The sequence below is a fragment of the Triturus cristatus genome, chromosome 11, assembly GCF_964204655.1.
Source record: "Triturus cristatus chromosome 11, aTriCri1.1, whole genome shotgun sequence".
Classification (NCBI taxonomy): domain Eukaryota; kingdom Metazoa; phylum Chordata; class Amphibia; order Caudata; family Salamandridae; genus Triturus; species Triturus cristatus.
In genome coordinates, this window is record NC_140594.1 from 1,183,538,609 (window position 1) to 1,183,566,226 (window position 27,618).

Genomic DNA, 27,618 nt, shown 5'->3' on the forward strand with positions numbered 1-27,618 from the left:
CCTCGCTGTAAGGGATAATACGCGCTATATAATTACAACTACTACTGTCTGCCCCTCCTTGTAACATGTGACTTTGTCTCTCTCTCTCTCTCTCTCTCTCTCTCTTTCTCGTTGTTTGAGTTTGTATAGGACGTCGTCTCTTCTTCGGCTGGTCTCTCACTTCCTCTGTAACTTCGTAAGTAACTCTTTGGTGTGCCTCGTGTGTGCTCTTTATTTATAGCCTACTACGGTGATATCTGAAGAAAGGCCTTCTTCCTTTTCCACTCCCCATTAAATCACATCCGCACACGGTTTAGGGGCTCCTCCCGTGCTTCCTGAGGAAGTCCTAGCGCTTTGGTTTTGCAGCCTGCTGCTCGTGGGCACAGTCTGCCCTAGTTGTTTAATGCAGGTTAGAGGCAGACGCTGCAAAGGCAGTATTTTTGTAGCTGGCTTCAGTGACGCGTGCGCCGACCGTTAGAAACTGAATGCGTGAATGACAGGACTTGTGTAGCACAGCACTTGCTTCAAAGCGCTTGGCTGCTGGAGGGGCGTATGGAGTAAAGATGAGGTGAGCGTATCATTTTTAGGTCGAAGCCTGCCAGACAGCGTAGCTAAAGATATCTTGGGGATATTTAGAAAGCTTTCCTGGGAATTGATTCCACCTGTTGCTTCTTATTTGCTTTGTGGTTTGTAACTCACATTTTCTGGCTTTCTATTTGCTGGCTTTATTTGGTCTCTGCTGTCCAGGGTAATTTCTTCCCTCCCGAGGAACACAGGCTTTTCACACCAACTGCCCTTGTATTCTTCCGCGAGTGCGCCTTTCTCTAGGCGGGCCTGTAAATCTTTTTCTTATCTGGTCACATTTGCTGTGCATTCAAAGACCGAGGTCAAATGTCAGTCCCTGTCTTTGAGGGAGCTTGGTGTTTACTTTTCTTTCTCTGACTTCAAAGTGAGAGGATTTATGTGACAATCTTGCTGGATACAGGGGGTGGGAAAGGTTTTATTACTAGCACACAACAACATTTAAATGAACTGGGCAAGCATTTCAGAATATATCAGAATTAGGAACGAACAAATGAAGCATATTTTTTGTAGATTCTTCAGTGTGCTGGAAACAAATACTTTAATACGATCAAAACAAATCGATGCCCAAGGTGATGCCATTTCCGCACATTATCGTTTATGCGCTGTCTATTTTTATTACTAAAACTGTATGTCTGTGCAAATGCAATGGTCATTTCTATTGAAAACGAGCTGTCTGTAGTTTGTGTGCTAGCACACCTTGCATCCTCCACACTACGGCACTTTGCAACACTGCACTCTACTCCACTGCATTGTATGTCAGTACACTCTAGACCGATGCACTTTACTCTGTAACACTCAACTCTACGCCCCTCCACTCTACGCTAATCTGCTGTACACCACTCTAATCTACTCTGCACCACTGCACTCTCTCCCACTGCACTCTATAACACTTTACTCTACGCCGTTGCAGTGTTCTGGCGCTCACTAACAGTACACCAGTATCTACTACAGTAGCTCTATTCCTGCGGTGCTTTGAGAGGGAGGATGTCAGTCCTGCATTCCCTAACAGACCCTAGGGTTTCATAAACAGATAACCAATCTTTAAGCACACACAAATTAAATGCACAATTGTCACAAGTATTCTCCAGATTGCCACGCCTGTTATAAAAAACGTATTCTTTATTGGTTCTGTGCCCTCAGCCAACACGTGTTTCGTGGATGGGTGTCTTGCCCCATGGCTTCGTCAGGGCCCTTCATATCGCGGAGGGCCGTATCGTAAGTGAAACCGCACTTGATATGTGCGAGCAGCCTCTGCATGTGAACCCAGATAACGGTGTAATGATATGAAGTGTACTCGCACGCACTGAGTGCGGCCGTATTTACGATACGGCCCTGTATAATAACACTGTCGTGTACACACTTATTTCCCGCATGGCTGGGGTGCGGTTTTAATTGTGGCATACATACGCTAGGGATATTTGGATTACTTACCGGGCATGAGATTGTGTCGTGGCTTTGAGTGTCACAGGACATAAGAAAGAGAGGTGCCTAATTTATAAGTCCTTACAAAGTTGTTGGGTAAGATGCCCTTCCACGAAACTTGTGTTGTCTGAGGGCACAGGACCCATAAAGGATGAATTTTTTTATATCAATGGACTGTGCTTTACGCCATTTCACTCGACTGTGCACCACTAGACACTATTATGCACCACGCTAATCTACACCACAGCATTCTATGATGCTGCATTGTACGCCCCTGCACTATACTTTGAACACGACACCAGTGCACTCTACTCTACGCCACAACATTTTACCCAAGTCCACTGTGCTCTGCACAAGCCCACTCTACAGCACTGCAGTTTAGGACACTCTACTCTGCAACACCGCGCTCTACGCCGTTATACTCTTCACTACTGCATTCTATACCAATGCACTCTACGCCACTCCAAGCGACGCAGCACTCCATTCTACCCCACTGCACTCTATGTAACTGCAGTCTATTGCCCTATATTCTACTTTGCACCACTTTACTCTGCACCACTCTACGCCTCTGCACTCTACACCACTGGACTCGATGCCACTCTACTCTTCACCACTGCACTCTACGCCACTGAACTCTATGCCACTCTACTCTTCACCACTGCACTCTACGCCACTGAACTCTATGCAGCACTCTAATCTGCGCCACTGCACTCTATGCCACTCTACTCTTCACCACTGCACTCTATGCCACTCTACTCTTCACCACTGCACTCTACGCCACTCTACTCTTCACCACTGCACTCTACGCCACTGAACTCTATGCCACTCTACTCTTCACCCCTGCACTCTACACCACTGAACTCTATGCCACTCTACTCTTCACCACTGCACTCTACGCCACTGAACTCTATGCCACTCTACTCTTCACCACTGAACTCTATGCCACTCTACTCTTCGCCACTGCACTCTACGCCACTGAACTCTACTATGCAGCACTCTAATCTGCGCCACTGCACTCTACGCCGCTGCAATGTACGCTGCTGAATTCTATGCCACTGCACTCTATCCCGCTGCAGTCTTCGTCTCTGCACTCTACACTACTACACTGTGCACTCTATGGCTCAATGGTACTAACATTGGGTTCCGGAGTAGTGTGCTACACGCCGTAAGGGGTAGTATGCGCTATATAATTACAGTTACTACTGTCTGCCTCTCCTTGTAACATGTGACTGTGTCTCACTCTCATTGTTTGAGTTTGTACAGGACTTTGTCTCTACTTTAGCCTGTCTTTCGCTTCCTCTGTAACTTTGTGACTCTTTAGTGTGCCTCTGTACACCCTACACCAGTCCACTGTGCTCCACTCTGACACTTCAATACACAAAGCTCTATGCCACTACACCCTACACCAGTCCACTGTATGCCACTCCACTCTATGCTACTCCAATACACAACGCTCCATGCCACAACACTCCACTCTACGACACTCCACGCGACTCTCCTCTATGCCAGTAACGTTTAGCCATGCTGCACAGCAGCCAGGCTGGTGTACAACATGGCTAAAACACATCGGCAAGCCCAATAGCTCTTGCGTGGTGAGACCCAATGGCATTGTAAATGCTGATTTTCTCTGAAGGGGCGGAGTCGGTCTCCCAGGGATAGCACAGGCCCTGTGGACCCCCTTTGGTCCTCAGTGCTCACTGGTATGGGGGTGGGGGTGGTACTTAGTTATTTTGTGCTTTGGAGGGGCACTTTTGGCCTGGCTTGTTAAGTTATGTTAGGTGGTATTTATAAAGCGCAGCTGTCGCTCCGAGGAGCATCAAGGCGCTATAGATAATTGAGTTGCAGGTATGGAGCAACAGCTACTGAGAGACAGGATTGAAAGAGTTCGATTAAGGCTCTACATCGGGCATCAGAAGAGGTGAAAATCTAGGTTTATAGGGACTTCCTATTAAGGATTTCTGACTGGATGAGGCGGAAGTTACACGGGAGATGGTTCCTATCCTGCAATGTATTTCGCTCCTTTGGAAATACATTTGAATGTCGGGGGTTTTAAGAGGTTTGCGTTAGGAGATCTAAGCGTGCGACAGGGTACGTGGTGGGTAAATCTGGATCGAATGTACTGCGGGCCAGAGTCATGAAAGCTTCTGCAAGTGATGATTAAAAGTTTGAACAGTATTTTTTTGTGGACGGGAAGCCGGTGTAGTGTATTCAGGGTGGCTGATGCGAAGGATTTCCTGGTCCATTTGAGTATTAATCTTGCTGCAGCGTGTGGAACCATCTGAAGTTTATGCAGGACGGATTTATTGGTTCCTGCACAGAGGCTGTTGCAATAGTCCAGTCTAGAAGTGATCAAAGCTGTAGCAACCGTCTGCCTTGTCGAAAGAGGAAGGAGATCAAAAAAGTTTTTAGTGGTTTGATTAAGTGAAAGCAGGTGCCAGCTAGAGATGGTGCCTGTCGATGAAAAGACAAGGCAGTCGAATCTGACCCTCAAGTGTTTGGTGGATGTTACGGTATTAAGGGGAGAGGGGGTATCCGCTGGCCACCATTGACTGGGGCAGAAGTTGTTACTCTTCCCTAATGGCATGATTTCTGTTTTTTCGGAGTTGCGTCTCAGGTGGTTTGTCTCCATCCAGTGGAAGACAGCTGTGAGGCAGTGGCGGAGGTTTTCCTCAGGCAGTGTAGTATTTTTGTCTAGGACCAATACCAGCTGAGTGACGTCAACATATGATATGGTCTCGATGTTGAAGGACGAAATGAACCTGATTAGTAGGGCCATGTATGCGTTGAAAAGAACTGGGCTGAGAATGGAACCTTGTGGGACCCTGGCGAGCAGACGTTTTTCTGCTGACTGATATTGCCCAAGGGTAATGACTTGCCTTCGGTTTTGGAGGAACGACCTTAACCAGGCCAGCGCAAGATGGGAGGTGCCATAGGATTCGAGACGGTCTAGGAGGATGTCGTGTGAGACCGTTTCGAAGGCCGCTGATAGTTCCAGAACAACCAACACGGCGTGTTTCCCCTGGTCAAAGACACAGCTTTCAGGGATTCAGCCGTGAATAAAAGGGCAGATTCAGTCGAGTGCTGCGATCTGAAACCCGATTGGTTTGGGTGTAAAATATTCGCTCCTTGTAGGAAGGTGGATATCTGACTATGGTTACCCCCAACTTTTTGCCTAGTGTCTAGCTGGTTTTTCGACTTAGTTGGCCTGAGATCCTGCCATTCAGGGTCTCAGGCTGTCTGCTCTCTCTTTAAAATGGACTCCATGTACCCTAGGTACATAACCAATTGGTAAGGATCACCTTATTGGACCCTGTACAGTGTACCCTAGGTACCCAGGGCATAGGTGTACCCTAGGCCTCCCAGGGGCTGCAGCATGTATTATGCCACCCCTGGTCTGGCCTTCCAATCAGACACAACTGGCTGATCACTCAGCTGGGGCAAGGTCGTGTAATCACCCCTTGCTTAGATATAGTATGCCTATATCTACCCTTATATATAGACACATGTGTACCTATCAGTCACTCCTATGGCAGGCCTTAACAATCCTGGAGGCAGAGTGCTTGGTAACATGTGAGATGGTGCTCTAGCATGAGCTGAGCCTGTCTGCAGCTTTCGGAACCATGTCCTTATAGCTGTTCTATGATATAGCCTACCATATACTCTTAAAGTGTCTTATAATCTTAAACGGTTATGGTAACTATGGTTTGGCTTTATCAAAACATGTCGTGTAAGGTGTCTAACACTTTGGAATAATACCCCCATACCATTTCTGGTGATGAGGATATTATTCCTCCCTTCTAGAGAGGGAGACATGTTAAAATCCTACTTTGCTGTTTAACTCTAACCAAAGCCTCAGCATCACAAAATGGATGCTGCTGCCACAGACACAAGTCTGACCTCCTGCTGCTGGGAGTGATCCCAGCCAGGGAGGCCTGGACAATAGGTTTCCTGCTTGGGGAGGTGCTAGCACCTCCCCAGACAGCCTTTAGTGTATTGGGGCAGGGTGGGCTGAAAGGAATGAGACATGCCTGGGGCACACAAGGTGTTGCTTGCATAGTCCAGTTCAAACCGGCGCTGGGGCACTCCAGCCCCAGCTCTGGCGCGAAACTGGACAAAGGGAAGTGGGTGTAACCACCCCCTCCCAGGTCCCACCCATAAGGCGTGACCTAGCAGGTATCCCAGCCCCCCAGATTAGTATAAGAGTGGGAGTTGGGCCTCAAGACTTTAGATTATCCTGAACCTGCAAAACTGAACAGAAACTGGACCTTCGACATTCGACGAAAGAAGAAGACTGAAGAATCTCCCTTGTAGCCAAGGAGTGGCTACCCTGTGCAAACAGGCACCATCAAGAGACTACCCTTTGCTTTGCCCACGTTCTACGAGGAACCGACTGCAGAGCCCGACCAGAGCCTTGACTTCCAGACTTCTCCGACCCTGATCCACATCGACAGCAAAGCTGAGATCCGTGGAGGCGACGAGCGACGTGGGACCGGCTACCTGGAAAAAGTGGCTAGTAACTTAAAGCGCAGCTTCTGAGGTACCCTCGAAGTTGTGCACCGGGGATTGAGAAGCCCCAACCCCAAGCACCATCTGCACCGAAGATCAGCCCCCCACACTCCACGAGTCCTGCGTGGGGCCCTTCTGCATTTTCCTGCTTGCCGCGTCTGTCCGGTTGCTTGCCCGCTGGCTAGTGGCCTTTGTGACGACGCTCCCTGAAATCTTCTGCGCTGGTTTGGCTCCTCCAGACTGGCTCCCGCTTCTCTGCAAAGAAGAAGCACCCCAGACCTTCCTGGTCTGAACCAGAAGCAAGTCCTCCGTTCTTCGTGGGTTCCGCTTGCCAAGGCTTGGTGAGTCCTAGTCCAACTTCGACGCCGCCGACAGCAAGAGCCTTCGTGGGACAGCTCGCCTCCTGGTCCTGGTCGTCCTCGACGCTTCCTGGTCCTCCTGGCTGTAGCGACAAGCTTCACCTTCACCTGCAATCTTCACGACATCGCCTGGTTCCTTCCTGGTTCCACGTGGTCACTGGCTAGTGACCTTGACTCTGTCCCTTCTGCTTGCAGGTTTCCTCTCTTCTTGATCCCAGCCTTGGGATCCACCGGACACTCTTCACTGGCTGCCTGTCAGCAACTTTCTTCAGGCATCCATAGGAGTCGACGACGAAAACGACGCATCTTCACCCCTATGCACCCGCAGCCTGTGGGCTAGGTAACTTGGGTACTCCGGTGCTCAACAGGATAGTGACTATCCTAGTGTCTAGTTTTCAAGTCTCAACTTCCTAGCTACTCCGGAAGTGTCCTAAATCTACCGTTTTCTAAACTGTACTATTGCTATTGACTTTTACGCATTACGCGTGAGTGTTTCCACTCTGCACACGAATCCCGTGGGCCTCCCACTTCCTAACTAACGCTAGTGTAGTGTAGCCCCAGCGATTCCCTAGGCCTAGGCCTATTCTATTTCCGTGACAGTGGTCCTTATACCACTTACTTAGTATATGGTTTGCGTGGCCCCTAGGGCCTAACTGTATTACTTACCTGTGTGACTTAATGTATGCTTAAATAAGACTGTGTTGTACTTACCTCTAATCTCATAAAGAGTGCTGAGGGTTTGACTAGAAAAAATACACTTTATTTTATATATATATCTGTTGTGGTGTCCTTTCATTTGGTATTCAAGGGATTATATATGGTATCACAGCTGGCTTCACATGCCATTCAGAGTTTAGCCTAAGACTGCTCTTGTCCATGCTACCACTAGGATAGCTGGTCTATAAGGTTGACTTTACAACCAATCACCATAAGGGTTGTTTGGACTGATATAAGGTGTACACTAGAACTAGTGACATCATACATCAGGCCAACTTCTCACACTCCTTCCAGGTAGGTCGCGAGTTGTGAATTGACCAGTTTTTCTGCGATCTTACTTAGGCAAGGTAGGAGAGAACTGGGGCGAAGATTTGAAAGGATGGTAGGATCAGCAAGCTGTTTCTTTTGCAGGGGTAAAACTGCCGCAAGTTTCCTCTCTTAGGTACCTACCTCCCTGTGGACAGTGAAGTATTTGTTATATTGTGTATGACTGGGTTGACCATGTCTGTCAGGGCATGTAAGATCACAGGGGGGCAGGGATCAAAAGGAGACCCAGATTTTACGGCCAAAATAGCTTGACGTGTTTGATCTAGGCTGAGATTTTGAAATACTTGGAGGGAGGGTTGATAGCTGTCCGGCGCAGTCTTAGGGTGAGTAGAGGACAACGGGGGCGGGGGAAAGCCTGACGGTGCAGTGGTCACCTACCTTATACGAATAACAGGAAAAGAGCTTTCAGAAGTACTGCTGTGAGGGGTGGAGGTGATCGAGCTGCTTGAAGCTCGAACCAGATGCCTGACACTAGCCGGACTCTAGCTCAGCTCGAGGGCTTCTTGGAACCTTGAGCCCCAAGCTAGCTGAACTTTCACCAGAGGCCATGTGGTCTAGTGGCCACAGCATCTGACCAAGTACCTTATCAGGTTCGAATCCCGGCCTCTGCCCCGCATCCTCTGAATCCTGGCAAATCTCCCTGTGTTGAAAAAAAATGTGTAATATACTCGGGGCCACTGGAATTCTGCGGCGGGGGGGGGGGGGGGGTGCAAATTATGCGGCAGGGTTGAATAAATTATGCAGCAAGAAAAGGCAAAAAATATGTGGTGTAATGCCGCATATATTGTTATAGTATTCTTTGCGAAGGGTCTTCCACTGTTCAGCAACAAGTGTTGCAGAGTTTTTGGTAACTTTTGAATGGCTTGAGCTAGAAACTATTTTTTTGTTAAAATCTTCAGATTATGCAGCAGGTGATGGATTATGCGGCAAATGCTGCAAACCTCTAACTATGCAAAAAATGTTGCGGCCGCACAATCTCATAATTCCAGTGGTCCTGAACATAGTCTTCGTCTACTTGCTGTTATGTTCTTAGGTTAGGTAAGGTTTGCGCTCTGTAAAACTAACAAAACCATGTGATTCTAGACAAATATTTTGTTTAGCCGAGCCTCCTTTTCCTTCATTATCATATATGCGAGCACCTTCAAGTAGGTGAGGTAAGGAGGTGTGTAGTACAAACACCTCTCTGGTTTGAATTAATTGCCTGTAATACCGCCCTTTCTATAGTAAGCATCTAGGCCATGTATAGGTGACGCATGAGTAAAGGCTCGCCTCTTAGGTCACTAATAGCCTTGTCAACAGGGCGGGACAGGAGTGTTTCTCAGTTCATCTTTCGAAACTCTCGCTTTTAATAAATACTTATCATTTCAGAGACATGATGTGATGTACCAAGGTGAAGCGCTTCAGAGTGTTAAAGAAACACACTTCCTAGAGTTTTAAATTCGCCTCCTCTTATCGTAGCATGATGCCTGTTGAAGGGTCTACATGCCAGGTGTGTGCACGGCTTGAGCCCTCCACGGGCCCTTAGAGCTGTCCCCTGGCTCGCTCCTGGCTCTGCTCTCCCTGGTTTTTGTTGGCCTGCTAGTGAGGGCCTAGGCGCCGCACACATGTTGGTTCCCTTGAATACTGCATGTGATAGGGTAGAAGTTGTGTGCTTCCACTGAAAAAGAGTGCTTGAAGTGTCTGCTTTGTGGGAAAGCGTATGCTCCGTATATCAGCTCTGTGTTTGGTTATAGCGGCAAGCCAAAGATCTAAGCTATAGGTGTTACTTGCATGTTTTGAATGTTTTGATAAAGTCTGTAGGCCTGAAGCATTTATTCTGAAAAGCATATGTTAAAGTCTACAGGCATTTAAAGGTGGCTTGCTGTTAATTCTGTATTAAATCCTGCCGAGTAGTCGTTTGTTGCTTGGAATTTCACAGATTGTAGTGGTTTTGGAGTTGATTACCCCTGTATGACAAACTGTCCAGATTAAAGATTTGCGCTGCGATAATCCTTGTTCGACTGTATTAAGAGAGAATATTTTGCTTTGCCAACTGTAATTTTGTACATATTTGTAATTTTATAACTGTATACATGATGCTCGGCCTGTGTTGGTAATGGTGCGATGACTACAGTAAAGGCTGTAGGCCCAATTGGTTCATTGGCATCAGACAATGGGCATAAAAGATTTACTTAACGATAAAGCTTATTAGGTTATCATATTTTGACAAATGTAATTGTGTACATATTATGGTATATCTTATGATTGGCTTGTGGGAAAGCTTATGTGCAATACAGTGGGTCCAGATTGGTTACTGTGACACTGCATTCATAATGACAACAAGCCTGATTGGTTCGTTGGGAAAAGGTATTTTACATGACATTGGTCAGATCTGTGTTTTATAAAAAGTTAAGTCAAAGGCAGTAGGCCCGATTTATTCGTTATGAAACACTTCTGTTAAAGCCAATAGGCCTTTGCGGGTGGATTGTTATTGCACTGTGTTAAAGCCTGCAGACATGTATTTTGTTTCACGATAATCTACAGATAAAGGTTGTAAGCAAGAATTTGGTGCCAAATATCCCCTTGACCAAACCTTGAGATAGATTTGTACTGTAGTAATTTTTAGTAGAACTTAGTTGGATGGCCTAACAAACTTAGTTCTCTGCCAGGTTTGTATGAGTGGATATGGATATGTGTGTGTATATATATGTATATGTGTGTGTATATATATATATATATATATATATATATATCCAGTGTGTATATGTGTACATAAGTGTGTGTGTTTATATATAAATATATGTACGTGTGTGCGTACACACACACTAACACACGCTTTTGCCACTGGTCTGGATGAGTGTCATTTACACTCTGCTTCCTTCCATGACAGCATGTATGAGGCTGCAGGTCAACCCTCTTCAGTTTTTGTCTCTTGCCCTGTGAGTGCCTGTTTTTGTCTCAGCATACATGCACCTCTACCTCACAATCACTGTAGGGCTGGTGGGCTTGTTGTTTAGTTTGCCATTTTCTCCTTTTATAGGTCCTCATTGTATCTTTCCTTCTTCTGTTTTGATTTTCATTGCGTAATACGCCCCCCACACATTGCTAATGGGTGACTTGTTTGCCACTCATTTCATCCGTAGTGCACTGCATCCCAAATGGGCACTGCCTTCAAACCTGGCACATATCTTTGCTTGGGTATGTTCATCCTGTACCATGGTTTTCCCATTCCAAGATGGCCAACGTGTTGATTCTAAATGCGGTCGCCATGCTGGAACTTTAAAACAATTATTCTCTGTTTACAATAATGTTGAATCAATCAATCAATAATTTGTAAAGCGCACTACATACCCGCAAGGGTTTCAAGGCGCTGAGGGTGGGGAGGGTGGGGTGCTGTTGCTACTGGTCGAACAGCCAGGTCTTGAGTCGTCTCCTGAAGATTAGAAGGTCTTCGGTTTGTCGTAGATTGAGGGGGAGGGTGTTCCAGGTCTTGGCGGTGTGGTGTGAGAAGGATCTGCCTCCGGCTGTGGTTCTACGGATGCGTGGGACGGTAGCCAGGGAGAGGTCTGCGGAGCGGAGTTTCCTGTTGGGCACGTAGAAGGAGAGTCGACTGTTGAGATAGGCTGGGCCGGTTTTGTGGAGTGCCTTGTGTGCGTGGATCAGGAGCTTGAAGGAGATTCTTTTGTCGACAGGGAGCCAGTGCAGGTTCTTCAGGTGGGGTTGATGTTGTCTCGGACGTCGAGGATCAGGCGTGCAGAGGCATTCTGGATTCTTTGCAGTCTGTTGATGAGCTTGGTCGGGGCTCCGGCGTAGAGGGCGTTTCCGTAGTCGAGTCTGCTGCTGACTAGGGCCTGGGTGACTGTTTTCCTTGTGTATGTCGGGATCCATCTGTAGATCTTGCGGAGCTTACGGATGGTGTTGAAGCAGGTGGAGGAGACAGCGCTGACTTGTTTGGTCATGGTGAGTTTCGAGTCGAGGATGACTCCCAGGTTGCGTGCATGGTTGGTGGGTGCGGGGGGGGTCCCCAGCGACGCGGGCCACCAGGAGTCGTCCCATGCTGAGGGGTTGGGCCCGAGGATGAGGATCTCCGTCTTGTCTGTGTTCAGTTTGAGGCGGCTATCCTCCATCCAGTCGGCGACGACCTTCATTCCCTGGAGGAGGTTGGATTTGGCTGTGAGGGGGTCCTTGGTGAGGGAGAGGATCAGCTGCGTGTCGTCGGTGTAGGAGATTATGTTGAGGTCGTGATGTCGGGCGATGCGTGCGAGAGGCGCCATGTAGACGTTGAACAGCGTCGGGCTGAGGGAGAATCCCTGCGTGACGCCGCAGATGATCTCGGAGGCTTCGGATCGGAACGGGGGGAGGTGGACTATCTGGGTTCTGCCGGAGAGGAAGGAGGAGGTCCAGTCCAGGGCCTTGTCTCGGATCTCTGCGTCGTGGAGTCGTGTGCGTAGTGTGCGGTGGCAGACTGTATCGAAGGCGGCGGAGAGGTCCAGAAGGATGAGGGCCGCCGTCTCGCCGTTGTCCAGTAGGATCCTGATGTCGTCTGTGGCAGCGATGAGGGCGGTCTCGGTGCTGTGGAATCGTGACTGGGAGGGGTCCAGGATGTTGTTGTCTTCGAGGTAGCGGGTGAGCTGGATGTTGACTATCTTCTCGAGGACCTTACCTGGGAACGGAAGCAGGGAGATGGGCCGGAAGTTTTTGAGTTCGCTCGGGTCCGCCTTGGGTTTCTTCAGTAGGGCGTTGATCTCGGCGTGTTTTCAGCTCTCAGGGAAGGTCGCAGTCTCGAAGGAGAGATTGATGATGTTGTGCAGGTGGGGTGCGATGGAGCTGCCGACTTTGTTGAAGCTGTGGTGTGGAAAAGGGTCAGACGGTGAGCCGGAGTGGATTGTGCCCATGGTCTTGATTGTGTCTTCGATGCTCACGTTGGCCCAGGTTGTCAGGGGGTCGTGGTCGGTGGGGAGTGGTGGGTCCGGTGTGTTGGGGCCTGTTAGGGTCGTCCGGGTGTTGAAGCTGTCGGCGATCTTGCGGTGGAAGAAGGTGGTGAGGGAGTCACACAGGGCTTGCGACGGCGGGATGTTGTTGGCGTTGGAGCTGGGGTTGGAGAGTTCCTTCACGACGTTGAAGAGCTCCTTGCTGTTGTGTGCGTTGTTGTCGAGGCGGTCTTTGAAGAAGGTCCTCTTGGCGGTCCTGATGAGGTGGTGGTGGTTGCGGATGGCGTCTTTGTGGGTTGCGCAGCTTCCCGGCGACTTTTTGCTGTGCCATATGTTCTCCAACTTGCGGCAGTTGCCCTTTGACGCTAGGAGTTCGGGGTGAACCAGTTGGCTCTCTTGCTGGTGTCTTTGAGGGTTTGTTTTTTCAGCGGGCTAAGGTGTTGGCGCAGTCGTCCATCCATCGTCTGAGGGTGCGCGCACTATCGTCTGGGATGGAGGGGTTGGTCGGTGGGTTGAGTGCGAGGTTTGTCTGTAGTTGTACTTCGGTGATTTTGCCCCAGCAGCGACGGGGGATCTGTAGGGTGCGGTGATGTGCGACGGGTTTCCGGAAGGTGAAGTGGATGCAGTGGTGGTTGGTCCAGGTGAGTTCGGAGGCGTGGCTGAAGGAGACATGGGGGCTTGAGGAGAAGATGGCGTCGAGCGTGTGTCCGGCGATGTGGGTCGGCGTCGTGACGAACTGTTCCAGTCCGAGGTTGGCGAGGTTGTCTATCAGGGTGGAGGAGGTGCTGTCGTTGTTGTTCTCCAGATGGAAGTTCAGGTCTCCGAGGAGGATGCAGTCTGTGGAGGTCAGTGCGTGCGTGCTGATGAAGTCTGCGATGGCGTCGCAGAATTGTGGTCGGGGTCCGGGTGGTCTGTAGACGAGGGTGCCTCTTAGGGTGGTCTTGGGGTCTGTGTGGATCTGGAAGTGCATGTGTTCGGCGGTGCTGAGTGTCGTCGGTGTTTGGTGAGACCCTGATGGTCTTCTTGTGGACGATGGCGATTCCTCCTCCGACTCCGTTGGTGCGGTCTCTGTGGGTGATCTTGTATCCGTCGGGGATAGCTATGGCGATGTCTGGAGAGGAGGCTTCGTTCATCCAGGTCTCGGTCAGGAAGGCGATGTCTGGTGATGCGGTGTCGAGTAGGTCCCAGAGCTCGACGGCGTGTTTGCGTGCGGAGCGAGTGTTGATCAGGATGCATCGGAGCTGGTTGTGTTTTTTTGCGGCGGGTGTCTCTGCGTCTTTGATGCAGGAGAAGCTGCAGTTTGGGCAGGCGGGCTTGCCTTAGGTGCGCCTTTGGGGCGCCCGCTGCTCGTGGCCACCATTTTAATGGGAGGTGGGAGGGAGGAGCAGCTGGGAGGCGGGTGGCACAGAAGGCAAAAAATGGGCAGCAGGGCACAGAGGGGACACGGGCACACAGAACGGGGGACAAAAGGCAAAATGGGCAGCGGGGCACAGAGGGGACACGGGCACACAGAACGGGGACAAAAGGCAAAATGGGCAGCGGGGCACAGAGGGGACACGAGCGCACACAGAACGGGGGACAAAAGGCAAAATGGGCAGCGGGGCACAGAGGGGACACAGGCGCACACAGAACGGGGGACAAAAAGGGGAGAGGAGTTGGCCTAACGGCTAGGGCGCTCGACCTCGGACCTGGGGAACTGGGTTCGAGTCTCGGTAATGACGCTAAACATCCTGTGATTCTGGGCAAATCACTTAATCTCCCCGTGCCTAATAGAAAAACAAAAAATGAATGTGTGTCCTCATGTTACTTAACTGGTGCTATGTAAAGCGCTCTGATACCTGATAGGATGTGGGTCAAGTTCGCGCTATTTAAAACTCTGCAAAAAAAAAAAAAAGGCAAAATGGGCACAGAGGGGACACGGGCACACAGAGAACGGGCGACAAAAGGCAACAAGCATTGGCATAGCCAATAGGTCTCGCTTTTGGGACCTTATAAGTGTTTAGCCACGCAACAGTTGCATAACTAAATACTTATAAGGTCCCAAAAGCGAGACCTATTGGCTATGCCAATGCTTGTTTCTGTTTATTACTGCTCTGTAGTAATGGCGGCGCACGGGTGCCACCATTACTACAAAGAAGTAATAAACAGGCTCACGGAGAACATCAAAGTGGCCGTGCCGCCGCGAAAGTGATGCACGCGCGCGCCCGCGCACATGCACTGTAGCTCTAGGCTGGCCTGGTAGCACTTTTTGGAGCCCTCTCAATAAGTCTCGCCAGACCAGCGCATGCGCTGGGTCAGGCGAGACCTAAAAAGGGCCGCGGGGCACAGAGGGAGCAAAAGGAGCAAGGGCACACAAGGCGCTCAAATAGCGCAGGTGGAGCTAGGGGGGGGGGGGCGACCTACCTGGCAAGGGTTGAATGGCAGCCACCCAGTGCTGTGTTTAATTTTATTTGGTAATAAAAGAATATGCCGCCATGCATGTGGAGTTCATTGTTTGTGTGAATTATTCTAGTTGAGAAAGTGGATGAATGCAAGAATGAATCAGTGGGTGAATGAATGGATGCAAAATTGCGGGGGTGAATGACTACATGCCTGTGTGTAACTTAGGTGCCTAACCCCATCTATGGCTGGAGAGGCCCTTTCGTTTACAAGCTGCATCTGTTGTCATTACCAGTGCTTGTTTTTACTGGCAGCTGCTTGTCATTGCTCGTGTCAGTTGGTGGCTCCAGGCGGGGTTTTGTTTCGCGTCCATCTCGTGGCCTAAGTGACCCTCCCTACGCTGTGAGGGTCCAGGGGCGGCTTCTGTCCGCTCCGTGGCCGGACGCTCGGACAGCACCGGTTTGTCCGGAATGACCCCCGCCCACCGCCTGCGGGTCCAGGGGAGGCCGCCTCCACCTCCGACTCCAGCACAGTAGTGATTTCTTGGAACCTTGTGGTATTCACAATAAAACGTTTTACATTCATGCAGAAGTGTAAAAAAAAACCAACATAGTAACATTCATTTTATACATCAAAAAGCTTTAAAAAAACATAATTGAAAAGACAAACCTAGAACAGTTACTGACGTTAATTTATGTAAAAGTATCACAGCTGCTTTGAGAGTAACAGCCAGCCTGCTCTGTGTGTTTCGCCGGTGCGGGCGGTGATTGGTTGGTTAAAGGCACCCGCGAACTAAAGAGCTTCTAGGCGCGTTGCGGCACCGATGAGCGCACATCAGAAAGATGTATTTTAGGACTTCTGGAAGCTCGTCTTCGGCAGCTTCGGACGCCACACCTGGGCCGCTGTAACAGGTCGGCTTGTGTTTGGGGTTCAGTGGAGAATGGGGGTGTTGTCTGCTCTTTGGGTGAGTCTGCGCCCTTAGAGGCAGGTGTTTCCGCGACGAGGCTCGGGTAGAAGTTGCGGTCATGCGCCTAGAAGCCGCTGTGCACCGTGCGTCCTGCCCTCTCAGGATAGCGCCCAGTGAGATAACTCGGTGAGTCGGTGCACCTGCGAGTGGTAGTTCGAAACCCAGTAGGGCCGACCCAGACTTTCATCTCCCAAAGGTAATAAGAAGCTGGACGGCGAAAAGGCCCCAGCCTTAGGAAATTAGTCAGATCTCGGGGGAGCCAGTTACAGTGACCTTTGCCCCCAGCGAGAGGGGGTGATGGGTAGGTAGCCTGACCCTCCCCTTGCAGACTTCCGGCCTTGAGGCTGGCCCTCTTGAAGGTCATTCGGCGTTGCCCGGAGGAGGCCAGTGCAGGGACCTTTCCTGCGCGAGAGGTGTGGTCTCGTGTAGGGGTGGGCGGAATTTGCGGAATTAACCTTCGCAAATTATCGCGAGAATGTTTAAAATTATCGCAAACAAGCAGAAATATCGCGAAGATGCGGAAGTTTTTTTCCGGCATGTTCGCGAGATTTTCTGCATGGTTGCGGGTCGCCAACTTACCCATGTGGTTGCTTGCGGGCGCGGCCATCTTGTTTTGAGTTGTTCTCGCGGTGCATGATCGCGAGAAGAAAGACGTGATCGCGCGACGCATGACGTCACTGCGGGCGCGAACTGTCGCGAGACAGCGCAAATGGCTAAAAACAATACAACATCTCATGGAGAACGCGACCGGATCAAGAAAACTTGTCGGCGAACGCAGGGATTCAGGTAAGGCGATCGCGCGCGCGCGCGAGAATGTATCATTTTACAGCGCGAGCAAGAAACAAATTATCGCCAAGCTGCGGAAACCGGAATTTTTGACATTTTCGCGCTCTCCGCGGAACGCAAAAATGTCAAATTATCGCAATTTCCGCGAACGGAACGAAATTTTTGCCCAGGCCTAGTCTCGTGTGCGATGGCTGCGGAATTATAAACCACTCCAGCTATCCGCGCATACATAGCTGCATTTATGTATTGAAATATGTACGTTTATTCGGCTTTAAAAACCTGCTGCTTTGCCTTTTTTTATCTATTCAAAAAGTAATCAACTGTTCATATTTCACAATTGATTAAATCAAATGCAGTTCTAAAACTATATGAATTATACTTTCGTTTGAAACATTTACAAGTGGGAATCCCCTTTTATTGGTTTTTATCCCCCCGCATTTTGTGGCAGTTTTGGATGAATTGTGCAGCAGGAATCGAAAACTGTTTGGCAAATGCAGGCACACGGATCGGTCAGTGGTATTTTTTTTAACAAACCAGCTATTTATTTTACTGATGGCGTTAGGCCTCGCAGCGAGCAGGAACATCTCTTATTTTGGTACAACTGCCTCGCAAATGTTTGCCATAGTTAGCGTCAGTTTTCCCATTTATTGTCGAATGGCCTCGCTGCAGTCCACATAACCTCTGCTAAAAACATATACGAATATTAAATGTTAATACTTGAACCAAGATCGGAGTCTAGATTAGTAATTTTTAATTTGTGAAAACTAACTCGACGTTTCGGAGAGCTTTGGGCGAGTGTCCGGCGGAAACCGAAAGACCCTTCCTCATTGCCCGCTCCGAGAGGGAGGGGTCATCGGTGGGCTGCCGGCTCGTGGGGTGGGTGCAAGGGTGGGGTTTGGGCACACTTCAGGATTTCATCTTTGCTGAAATGGCCATGAATTATTAACCGAAAACACAGCTCACTTTTTCACCACTGCGCAGGCACCGGCCTTGCTGCCCCATAGGGACCAGGCAGCCCCCCAGGGTCGCGAATATTGCACCCACTTCAATCTCTTGTCAACAGAGCAGGCGGTCGTATAAAGCTCATTGCGTTAGACAGAAATTCAAGGCGGCAACTCCGTGCCAGGGCGAACCGCGAGTCTGTTGCAAAGCCGTGGCCTCCCGGGGCAGGTACGTCAGGCCTCCCGGGGCAGGTAAATTCGTGGTGAGGTAGCCTGTGGTCCGCTCTGAAAAGTGCTTTTCCAGGCGCTACATGATCTCGGGTGTAGCGCTTTCATTCGATGTGCTCTTGTTATGATTCTCGCATCCCGTGAAGCGTCATAGACGTCAAAGAGAGCGAGACGGGCCGTCAGTTTAATGATTTACTTTCTGCGCCTGGGAAGCCGCCTCAAGAAGGGTTGACCGGAACTAGCGCCTAGAAACGCCCCCAGTAGTGTGAAGCTCTTTGGAAGAGTGCTTCGGAAGGGGACTGGCCGGAGACAGAACACTATCGGATCCGGCAGCATTGATCCCTGAATTTGCAGGTATTAGGTGAGTCACAGCCGGTGCGCCCTGTGTCCCAGTGAAACCGCGCCCAGGGCGCTCTCCGTCCATAAGTTCATTACGAGAGATTGGCCTTAAGTCGGGCGGACCAGGGGGTAGAGGCTCACTTGTACAGACGTTGGTGTATCTTGCACACCATAGTGACGTAGGTCAGTAGGGCATACTCAGACTTTAACCATTCCCGGGTCGATGCGAGTACAGTTGAGTGGCAGTAAGTCATTTTAGGTTTTGAGAGGTCTGTGGTGTACATTACATTACATATCTGCTGTCCATATTTTTCCCTACGTGTCTGCGCTATACTGAATGTTCTGTAGCGTCGTCGCGCCCGTCAGGATGAATGGTTGAGTGCGCACTACCGACACCTCTGCAGCGGGGGCAGAGCGTACTCAGCTGACCCCCCTCCCACCATTCATTGCCCCGTATGCCTGGGGTGCGCCGGAAGCGCCTCATAACTGAGGGCATACTTATTGCCTATTAAAAGCAAGTGTTTCTTGGCGCTTGTGCATTGAAAGCACGGATTGCGCGCGTGTATTATTTTTAGGCAGCCGAGCATGAGCAGCCGCGGCCCTCAGCTGTGTAAACTGTTAGGGCTCGGCGGGCTCTGTGCAGAGAGCGGAAGGTGCCACCCACACCGGATGTGGCACGTGCCAGACTCAAGCGCTGCCGAGAGGTCTGTGGTGTGTGCACCGACAGATATGTGCTGCTGGGGCACCTGGCCTGTCTGCAGGGAGGCGCCCCCCCAGTGAGGCCACCTGCCCAGAAGTGGTGCCATCTGTACTCTGTGGTGGGGCCAACTGCCCTCTATGGGTGTGGCCTGCCCTCGGTGGTTGGAACAGACCTCCTGTATGGAGACCTGCCTCCTGTGACGCGAACCTGCCCTGTGGTGAGGCCACTGTCCTCAGTGGAGGGGAGCTTGCCCTCCGGTGGTGTCCATGCCCCGGATGGGTGTGGCCTGCCCTCGGTGGTTGGAACAGACTTCCTGTATGGAAATCTGCCCTGTGGTGAGGCCACGTGTCCTCAGTGGAGGGGAGCTTGCCCTCCGGTGGTGTCACATGCCCCGTATTGGTGTGGCCTGCCCTCGGTGGTTGGAACAGACCTCCAGTATGGAGACCTGCCTCCTGTGACGTGAACCTGCCCTGTGGTGAGGCCACCTGTCCTCAGTGGAGGGGAGCTTGCCCTCCGGGGTGTCACATGCCCCGGATGGGTGTGGCCTGCCCTCGGTGGTTGGAACAGGCTTCCTGTATGGAAATCTGCCCTGTGGTGAGGCCACGTGTCCTCAGTGGAGGGGAGCTTGCCCTCCGGGGTGTCACATGCCCCGGATGGGTGTGGCCTGCCCTCGGTGGTTGGAACAGGCTTCCTGTATGGAAATCTGCCCTGTGGTGAGGCCACGTGTCCTCAGTGGAGGGGAGCTTGCCCTCTGGTGGTGTCGCCTGCCCACTGAGGTGCCAGCTGCTGTGTTGTGGTAGTCTTCCCTCTGTGGTGCGACCTGTCCCGTGTTGGGAGGCCTGCCCATGGTAGGAAGCAGTGTCTGGGCCGCCGGTCCGGTTTTGTGCGGCCTGTCTTGTGTTGGTCCGCCTGACCGTTGACCTGGTTTGAAAAAGCTCATCAGCCCCCCTCCCGGGCCTACCTCCTGGGCCCACATGTCCAGATGCCGCCTCCTGAACTCATGTTACTGTGGCTACTACCCAAAGGCTCGGATTGTGTTGTCTCTGCTGCTGGCTGCCACGGACATCTGTTTCCTGATTAACAAGGCTAACGGACTTTTATCTTCACTTTTAATCCTCGGGACTGCGAGGACCAGGGCGCCTTGCGGATTTCTCACCTGCCGCACCTGGGTCCTCTTCCCGACTCCTCCTTTTCCCTATTTAAGTTCATCTTAGCCTCGCGTGAGCGGGACGCGTGCGGGGCGCAGTCCGGGGCGAAGCCCGGGCAAAGGGTGGGCCGTTTGAGGCCGTTCGAGGACATAGAGGACTGGCCTGGCCCACCCCCCCTTGGTTCTTGTTATCTGATTCGTCCCTTCTCCATTAGTAAGTACATTGTGGGTACTGTAATTTATATATATCATGAGTACACGCGGCAGTCGCAGTAAAACTGCAATGGGGCCGAGTAAGCCCAGCGGGACATTGGATGATTTCCTTGTTAAGACTAATCTAGCAATTGATGCTGAAATCACTAAAATGCAGAAGAGGGTGTCAGTCGAGCTTGATGCGGCACGTAGACTTTCCCAGACTTTCGCTAACTCTAAAAAATCTTCCCTAGGGAAAATCGGGTCTGCTGCATCTCCACAACATGCTTCTTGCCCTTCCCCACTGATAATCCTGGCCGATGTTCATCATGCTCCCCCACCACCTTCCCTTCCATTAGAGCCTATACCCATCTTAACTACCGGGCCCCCCAAAACTTTCGAGGGAATCGCGTCCACTGGACCTGGAACTGCCATTGTTTTGTCGGATAGCCCTGACCCCCCAGCAGCAAAAAATAAAAACAAAGATGGCCTAGCTCTAAAAAAGAAAAACAACGCAAGATCTGCCTATGCCCGCAAAAAAGAAAAAATTGCGAGGTCACAGTTCTTTAATAACAGGCGAACACTACCCACCACTGGGGAGATCATACAAGCCCCAAATTTGGTTAATCATCTAATAGGGGGGGACAGGGAACATAGCAATCTTAATGTAGTCCTTGACCCTATCCAAGGGCCTCTCCCCACATATGGTGAGAAACCTATAGAGGGAGGGCAAAGTGAGCCAGGGAGGGATAGAGACAAGGGGGGTGATGACGAAGACTTTCTTAAGATAGTCTGGGGTACATTAAAACAATTACTATCACCCCTGGAACTCAGGCTTTCTCGTATAGAGAATAATCTCCTCGAGATGGATAAGACCTTAGTCTCCCTGGCCACCCTTAGCCTAAAACAACTGGAAGCAACTTATCCTCATATTGCTGAGAGTACTCCTCAGGAGAATGACGATGGTATTTACCCGGTACCAGAAACTAATGTTAGTTCCCTTGCTCCTGAAATTCTACCTCCGGTCTTGTCCCTACCCCCACCAAAGCCAACCCCAATATCCAAACCCTGCTTTAAGCCAACCGTTCCCTTTCCCCCATTACCAAAAACCCCAATATTAGTGGCAAAAGGCCTTGAGAACCAGTCCTTATCCAACCCTATCCCTAAGGCCGCACACAAGTCCAATAAGATTAATATTCCCCCTACTGCGTGCATAACCAACCAGTACCATGGCCGCCAGAATTTTTGTGGGGGCTACATTGATCTTCCTCCTGACGCCGGGCCCTACGTCGTCATACTGGCTGGTGTACCACCACTTGACCCGCTTTCTAGGGAGACCCAGTGGTCCCTAAAGAATAAGGTGATCCACTGGCTCAACATCAATAGACAGCTCCCCAATACTGTTAGGACTAGGGTTCTAATGGTTAGGAGAGTGCCATGGGTGGGTCGTACCCATAAATCCATCCCTGGAGACTGCATAGTGGTCTCATTTGCAGACCCTTACACAGCCCAGCATATCACTATATGGGATTCACAGGACACCGACCAATCTATTGTCACCAGACCCCTTACCTTTTTCTATCCTCCAAAACAGACTGTTGAGCCATCTGGGGCTTGGTCAATAGCCCACAATCGTAGATGGAAAGGACATGGGGATGGTTGGCAACCCTTTGACAACTGGTGGGAAGGAGCACCCACCATGAACAGGTTTGAATGTCTGGATCAGGTGGATTGACTAGGAATTAGCGCCGCTCCAATCCCTACCAATGCCAAAAATCCCCTAACGGAAACCGTTTCGAGTGAAAAATTAATGCCCATACCCCAAGTTCCAAGCCACACTGGGATAGACCTAAACCCCCCTGAACAGCACCCTCTTACTGCACAGGTCAAACCACAGGCAGACCTTGCACACCTGCAAGCTCGGATAGGCACAACGGGGAATGCAGGGCATCACCCACAGGAAACTAGAAACCCAATGCACTCTCTCCTTTCTTGGAATGTTGAAGGCCTCGGTAGTAAGATCACCCACAAACCTTGGCTGGAGATTGTGCAGAAGTATGGCATCCTATGCCTACAAGAAACCTGGCTTATAGAGGAAGTGCACATGTTGGGCTACCGAACCTTCCATTCCCCAGCTGTGCCATCAGCCAAGGGTCGCAACAAGGGGGGCTTGTGCTCATACATATCTAATGTAGGGGACGTAAAAGTTTGCGATTTTCAATCTAATCAGTACTTCCAAATCATACTATTTAAATGGGGCATTTCGCAAAAGGTGATTCTTGTGAATTTTTATAATAATTTGCTAATTGGTGAGGTGGAACCAATTTTGAATATTATGATCCATCAGATTCACAAACTGAGAGATCAAGCTTCGGGGGATCACATAATGTTGTGGGTGGGTGACTTCAATTGCCCCGTCTGTCCGTCTTCTGAGTTAGGTTTGTGCGGCCTTTCAGATCTCGGGGAGGACGGTCCTCTGCACTTCTCCCACACCAACATGGGGTCTCTTCTTAACAATGTCATATTTACCTTTAACCTCACCTTTATTAACCAGGCATGCTCCCCCCCGGTTCCCTTTGCCCCAACGTACAATGGAAGAGGTTGTAAAACCACAATAGATTTTGCCTTGATATCACCCACCTATCCTGACTTTATAACCTTCTGGGAAACGGGGGATGACCCCATGAGCGATCATTATCCCATCACCTTCGGGGTAAATCTCATGGAGGGCAAAGTAAAGGAACCTAGTAGGGTTCTATATCCATTTGAGGTTACCCTATCTAAGACCAATGGGTATGTAATTAAATGGGAGAAAATGAACCCAACATCCTTCTTTCAAAACTTCCTATCCTCTTGCTCCACGGACATACTTGCCTGCTCAGAGGAAGATACTGACCCAAAGAGCATCATGGTTGCTTTTTCTAACATTCAGCGCCATATAAAAAATGCACTGACTAGGAACTGCAAAGACAAGGGGAGGCATACTCGTGGGTGGTTTGACTCTAGATGTACATCTACACTGAAAATCTTAAAGAAAGCTTTGTCTGCCGACCCAAAAGATAGAGTTCAAATTCGTCAAGCGAGACACGATTATAAGCTGGCAATTAAACAGCGGAGGGCGAAACTGAAGCAGGAGGCCTGGGAAGCCTTGGGGGAAGCCGCCAGGAATAAGGACAGCAATGCCTTCTGGAAAGTCATAAGATCTGTTTATAACTCAAAAGACAGAGATAATTCTGTAGAAGTGGCTATAACGGTTGAGCTCTGGGTAGAACATTATGGTAATCTTTATTCCAACAACACACAGGGTAATGCCCCGAACCCATGCAAGGTGAATTCACCCCCAGATAGCATAATTCAGGATAACCACCTAACTGTCTCCCCAGCACCTCCTTACCCTATTGAACTGGTATTTACCACACTAGAAGTGGAAGTTGCCCTTAGAGAAAGTCCCTTAGGTAAAGCCCCCGGCCCTGACCACACCCCAGTGGATCTCTATAAATCAGAACCGGACTTCTGGGTTCCCTTGTTAACCAATGTATTAAATATGGGAAATAAATGCGGTTTTATTACCACCTGGTCGGACGCAATCGTAGTCCCCATTTTTAAAAAAGGAAATAGGGACGACCCTGCTTGTTACCGTCCTATATCGCTATTGGACGGACTCATGAAAATTGCTGGCAGGATTGTCCTCAAGAGGATACAATACTGGGAAAAAGAGAAGAAGGTTATCTCGGAGTTCCAATATGGGTTTCGAAAGGGACTAGGGACATTGGAGCAATCCCTAAACATGTCCCTATTAGTCTCCAAATATACACAGGCCAAAAAAGGGGACCTATTTGTTACCTTTGTCGACCTCAGCTCCGCATTCGATTGCGTGGATCATGCGATGCTCTGGTCGACACTGGAAGACATCGGGGTGGACTCAGTTATCCTTATATTTATCAAAGAATTATATAGAGAAGCGGGGGCCAGAGTAAGATTTGGGACCCAGGGGCAATGCTCACAAAAATTTGCCATAAACAGAGGGGTGAGGCAAGGCTGCATACTTGCGCCCTTGCTTTTCACTTTTTACATAAACTCTATCGCTGAAAGCTTAATAACTCTGCCAAGCGATTATCCGGCTGTTAATGGTAGGCCTGTACCCATTCTTTTATATGCTGACGACGCGGCAATCATGTCTAGGACAAAAATAGGTTTGCAGAGAGCAGTAAATGAATTTTCATCCTACATGGGTAAAAGAAATTTAAAGGTGAATATTTCCAAAACTTTCTCCATGCCCTGCTCCCAAAAGAACAACAGACCATCATGCTCAATATATTTAGACCAGCAAAAGATTGCCATTACCGACACTTTTTGCTACTTGGGCATTGTGTTTGACAGGTGGGGAAGGTGGAAATACGCAGTGTCAGCTAGGAAACTCGCCTTTAGCCGTGCCATAGGTGCTTTAAGAACCTTTGCAGCTAAAATTGGGGGTAAACCCATTCAAGAAATGTTACAGATCTACCGGGCAAAGTGTATAGCTACGGCCACATATGGCGCAGGTCTCTGGGGTTTCGAGAATGTGTCCTCATTACAAACTTGTGAGAATATCTTCATTTGTTACTTACTAGGTGTGTCCAAAACCACGTCGACTTTTATGACTCACATTGAGACCGGCGTCAAATACCTTAGCGACATCATAAAAATATCACCTTGTTTGCTTTGGCATAAGATTTGGACCACAGAGGAGTGCAAATTGAATAGAAACCTCATGAAAGACTGCATGGCTTTGGACGGTGTAGCAAAAGTCAAGTGGCTGCGATACGTACAAGCGATGTTTACTAACATTGGACACTCTGAATTCTACGACGAACCAGAGACCCTACAAACCTTGACTAGACCGGCCCTTAAAAAACTATTATCTATACACTTAGAGAGTGCTAGATGGGACACTGAGAAACTTAAAGGCACAACTCTGAGCTATCAGCAAATCACCCCTACTGAAGGCCTACAATTTTACCTTGGGATTGAAAAGGCACCCTATGCTCGCATGCTTTTAACTAGGCTGCGCCTAGGGACTTTCTTCCGTTTGGTTACTTTGCCGAAACAGAATGACTGGGCCTCATTGAAATTAATATGTCCATGCGACGATCATTCAACACAAAGTAACATTCACATCATGTTCTTTTGTAATCTGTATACCAGCCCGAGGAAATTATTTCTTTTACCCCTACTTAAACGCTGGGGGATAAGAACATGTAAATCTGCATACCTAAAAGTTTTGCTTTTAGAAGATGTGGATGTTATCTTGGTTGTTTCTCGCTTTTTAATGTCAGTGATGAAATTTAGAAACTCAATGAGTTAACTAACACATGTCAATATTGACTGATTAGTCTAAAATGAGGCCCCTCATCCAAATGACTGTTGTAGATTTTTAACTTTTGGAGAAATGTTTTTATCCATTTTGGTAACTTTGTTTACATGAAAAATGTTCTTAATTGTCTGCATAAATTGTATTTGTATGCTTTTATGATTTTTTGATAAATCGAATAAAGCTATTATTACTTACTTACTTACTTACCCAAAGTGTGGAACAGGAACCCCACCACTGCGTGTGCTGGACCCCACCTCTGCGTGTGCGGGACGAAGTCCCTCGTAGCCAGTCTGCTGCTTTCAAAGGGATTGGCCTGGAGAGACACTTATCAGATGACATTGAGCATGAGACCCTGCCTATTCGATTCACCATGAGATACCACCTACCGGATCCGATTGCTATGAGACACTGAGATGCCATTGACCCTGAGACACTACTTATCCAGTACGATTCATCATGAGATGCTATCGAATACGATTGACCATGAGACTACTTATGCTACACAATAGACCATGAGATAATGCATGTTCGATACACTACTTATCAGATGCGATTGACCATGAGATGCTACTTATCCAATACAATTGAGCCTGAGCTGCTACTTATCCGATACGTTTCCATTGAGAGGCTATTTATCTGATACGATTGACCATGAGATGCTACTTACCTGATACGAGTGACCACGAGATGCTACTTATCCGATACGATTGACCATGAGATGCTACTTATCCAATACAATTGAGCCTGAGATGCTACTTATCCGATACGTTTCCATTGAGAGGCTATTTATCTGATACGATTGACCATGAGATGCTACTTACCTGATACGAGTGACCACGAGATGCTACTTATCCGATACGATTGAGCCTGAGATGCGGCTTATCCAATAGGATGGACCATGAGATGCTACTTATCCGATACAATTGAGCCTGAGATGCTACTTATCCGATACGTTTCCATTGAGAGGCTATTTATCTGATACGATTGACCATGAGATGCTACTTACCTGATACGAGTGACCACGAGATGCTACTTATCCGATACAATTGAGCCTGAGATGCGGCTTATCCGATACGATTGAGCCTGAGATGCGGCTTATCCAATACGATTGAGCATGAGATGCTACGTATCCGATACGATTGAGCCTGAGATGCGGCTTATCCAATACGATTGAGCATGAGATGCTACGTATCCGATACGATTGAGCCTGAGATGCGGCTTATCCGATACGATTGAGCCTGAGATGCGGCTTATCCGATACGATTGAGCCTGAGATGCGGCTTATCCGATACGATTGAGCCTGAGATGAGGCTTATCCGATACAATTGGGCCTGGGATGCGGCTTATTGGATACGATTGAGCCTGAGATGCGGCTTATCCGATACAATTGTCCATGCAATGCTACTTATCTGATACGATTGACCTTGAGATGCAACTTATCCGATACGATTGACCATGAGATGCTACTTATCTGATACGATTGACCATGAGATGCTACTTATCTGATACGATTGACCATGAGAAGCTGCTTATCCGATACGATGGACCATGAGATGCTACTTATCCAATACGATGGAGCATGAGACACTGTCCTATACAGTTTACCATGAGATTATCTGATTAACCACGAGGCTCTACTTATCCAGTGCGATTTAGCATCTGACACTGCCGGATATGATTGACTGGGAGACCTTACTTGTGCACTACGATTGACCTTGAGCACCGCAGACCTTCGGCCCCGCTCCAGCTCCTCCTGAGGGTCACTTGGCGCTCATTGTTTC

General features: G+C 49.2%; 1 protein-coding gene across 6 annotated transcripts in view; it reads left to right on the forward strand.

The window, feature by feature from the left end:
* The window catches only part of TNK2 (tyrosine kinase non receptor 2), a 430,040-nt gene that overhangs the window by 16,424 nt on the left and 385,998 nt on the right, over positions 1-27,618 (forward strand). The window contains exon 1 of one of the 6 annotated variants that reach the window (XM_085635992.1): positions 156-175. The exons of 3 other annotated variants lie outside the window; for them this stretch is intronic. The gene's annotated coding sequence lies outside the window, so the exon portion shown is untranslated. Of the gene's footprint in view, positions 1-155; positions 176-378; positions 548-18,365; positions 18,468-27,618 lie in introns of those variants that run through there. 2 more of the 6 variants (XM_085635990.1, XM_085635991.1) reach the window with 2 other exon arrangements.